This window comes from Perca flavescens, unplaced genomic scaffold, assembly GCF_004354835.1.
Source record: "Perca flavescens isolate YP-PL-M2 unplaced genomic scaffold, PFLA_1.0 EPR50_1.1_unplaced_scaf_88, whole genome shotgun sequence".
In the NCBI taxonomy this organism is placed as follows: Eukaryota; Metazoa; Chordata; class Actinopteri; order Perciformes; family Percidae; genus Perca; species Perca flavescens.
Window position 1 is genome coordinate 7,501 of NW_021166744.1, and position 2,500 is coordinate 10,000.

Genomic DNA, 2,500 nt, shown 5'->3' on the forward strand with positions numbered 1-2,500 from the left:
TTCATTTAGCCGTCTAGCTCCATAGACTCCCATTCATTTAGCTGTCTAGCTCCATAGACTCCCATTCATTTAGCCGTCTAGCTCCATAGACTCCCATTCATTTAGCCGTCTAGCTCCATAGACTCCCATTCATTTAGCCGTCTAGCTCCATAGACTCCCATTCATTTAGCCATCTAGCTCCATAGACTCCCATTCATTTAGCCGTCTAGCTCCATAGACTCCCATTCATTTACCCATCTAGCTCCATAGACTCCCATTCATTTAGCATCTAGCTCCATAGACTCCCATTCATTTACCCATCTAGCTCCATAGACTCCCATTCATTTAGCATCTAGCTCCATAGACTCCCATTCATTTAGCCGTCTAGCTCCATAGACTCCCATTCATTTAGCATCTAGCTCCATAGACTCCCATTCATTTAGCCGTCTAGCTCCATAGACTCCCATTCATAGTCTAGCTCCATAGACTCCCATTCATTTAGCCATCTAGCTCCATAGACTCCCATTCATTTAGCATCTAGCTCCATAGACTCCCATTCATTTAGCAGTCTAGCTCCATAGACTCCCATTCATTTAGCCGTCTTCCCATTCATTTAGCATCTAGCTCCATAGACTCCCATTCCATCTAGCTCCAGAGACTCCCATTCATTTCATTAGCTCCAGAGACTCCCATTCATTTAGCATCTAGCTCCATAGACTCCCATTCATTTAGCCATCTAGCTCCATAGACTCCCATTCATTTAGCCGTCTAGCTCCATAGACTCCCATTCATTTAGCCGTCTAGCTCCACAGAGTCCCATTCATTTAGCATATAGCTCCATAGACTCCCATTCATTTAGCATCTAGCTCCATAGACTCCCATTCATTTAGCATCTAGCTCCATAGACTCCCATTCATTTAGCATCTAGCTCCATAGACTCCCATTCATTTAGCATCTTGCTCCATAGACTCCCATTCATTTAGCCGTCTAGCTCCATAGACTCCCATTCATTTAGCCATCTAGCTCCATAGACTCCCATTCATTTAGCCATCTAGCTCCATAGACTCCCATTCATTTAGCATCTAGCTCCATAGACTCCCATTCATTTAGCAGTCTAGCTCCATAGACTCCCATTCATTTAGCCGTCTAGCTCCATAGACTCCCATTCATTTAGCCGTCTAGCTCCATAGACTCCCATTCATTTAGCATCTAGCTCCATAGACTCCCATTCATTTAGCCGTCTAGCTCCATAGACTCCCATTCATTTAGCATCTAGCTCCAGAGACTCCCATTCATTTAGCATCTAGCTCCATAGACTCCCATTCATTTAGCCGTCTAGCTCCATAGACTCCCATTCATTTAGCCGTCTAGCTCCACAGAGTCCCATTCATTTAGCATATAGCTCCATAGACTCCCATTCATTTAGCATCTAGCTCCATAGACTCCCATTCATTTAGCATCTAGCTCCATAGACTCCCATTCATTTAGCATCTTGCTCCATAGACTCCCATTCATTTAGCCGTCTAGCTCCATAGACTCCCATTCATTTAGCCATGTAGCTCCATAGAGTCCCATTCATTTAGCCGTCTAGCTCCATAGAGTCCCATTCATTTAGCCATGTAGCTCCATAGAGTTCCATTCATTTAGCCGTCTAGCTCCTTGGACTCCAATTCATTTAGCCGTCTAGCTCCATAGACTTCCATTCATTTAGCATCTAGCTCCATAGACTTCCATTCATTTAGCCATCTAGCTCCATAGACTCCCATTCATTTAGCCATCTAGCTCCATAGACTCGCATTCATTTAGCCATCTAGCTCCATAGACTCCCATTCATTTAGCCATCTAGCTCCATAGACTCCCATTCATTTAGCATCTAGCTCCATAGACTCCCATTCATTTAGCATCTAGCTCCATAGACTCCCATTCATTTAGCATCTTGCTCCATAGACTCCCATTCATTTAGCCGTCTAGCTCCATAGACTCCCATTCATTTAGCCATGTAGCTCCATAGAGTCCCATTCATTTAGCCGTCTAGCTCCATAGAGTCCCATTCATTTAGCCATGTAGCTCCATAGAGTTCCATTCATTTAGCCGTCTAGCTCCTTGGACTCCAATTCATTTAGCCGTCTAGCTCCATAGACTTCCATTCATTTAGCATCTAGCTCCATAGACTTCCATTCATTTAGCCATCTAGCTCCATAGACTCCCATTCATTTAGCCATCTAGCTCCATAGACTCGCATTCATTTAGCCATCTAGCTCCATAGACTCCCATTCATTTAGCCATCTAGCTCCATAGACTCCCATTCATTTAGCAGATAGCTCCATAGACTCCCATTCATTTAGCCATCTAGCTCCATAGACTCCCATTCATTTAGCCATCTAGCTCCATAGACTCCCATTCATTTAGCAGATAGCTCCATAGACTCCCATTCATTTAGCACTGGACTGCTATCACCCCCAGTGGAACTCTGGTGGAACTGCAGACAAAGTCGGTACAATGGGGCGTGAACAGGCTCTCC

The 2,500-nt window shown here is 44.3% G+C and overlaps 1 protein-coding gene across 1 annotated transcript in view; it reads left to right on the top strand.

Annotated features, from left to right (window-relative positions):
- Positions 1-2,500, top strand: part of LOC114552170 (protein O-mannosyl-transferase 1) — a gene marked incomplete at its 3' end in the record, with an annotated part of 18,278 nt that overhangs the window by 4,895 nt on the left and 10,883 nt on the right. The gene's annotated exons all lie outside the window — the stretch shown is intronic.